General features: G+C 62.2%; 1 protein-coding gene across 1 annotated transcript in view; it reads right to left on the reverse strand.

The window, feature by feature from the left end:
- The window catches only part of LOC113210921 (uncharacterized), a gene marked incomplete in the record, with an annotated part of 17997 nt that overhangs the window by 771 nt on the left and 16705 nt on the right, over window positions 1–521 (reverse strand).

Here is a 521-nt window from a genome sequence, read left to right on the forward strand (position 1 = left end):
GGGGGGGGCGGGGGGGTCAGAGTGCTGCTCAGGACGAGTCGCGACTCGCGACGTGTTAAAACGTTGCACTCTGCGGCGCGAAGCGGGCGGCAGCGCAAGCGCTTGTGTGCGTGTGCGTGTGTGTGTTGCTGAATAATGTATAGCAACACGTGGCCTCTGTACGTGGGGGAGGCCCTCTCCCTCACGCAGATGATACGGTCAGTACCACCTCTCTCTCTCCCTTTCTCATTGCATCTCTCATGGCATCTCTTTCCCTCTCTTTCTTTCTCTCGCTTTCTCTAACACACATACACAGACGCACATGCATCATGCACACCTACACGCCACTGCCTGCCGGCAAATGGTTGCGCTCTACGTGCAACCAACAGCACACAGCGACACGGTCATCAGTCAGCTGGGCGCGCGGGGCGGGGGGCGGGCGCAGCACTATACTACAGCCGACGCCGCCGGGGTGGGGCGGGGCTGCGGGGACAGTAGTGGCGCGGGCGCACCCTTGTTGGGCGACAAGCCCGCCCTGAACC

Source organism: Frankliniella occidentalis, unplaced genomic scaffold, assembly GCF_000697945.3.
Source record: "Frankliniella occidentalis isolate FOCC.00 unplaced genomic scaffold, Focc_3.1 Scaffold53, whole genome shotgun sequence".
NCBI lineage: Eukaryota > Metazoa > Arthropoda > Insecta > Thysanoptera > Thripidae > Frankliniella > Frankliniella occidentalis.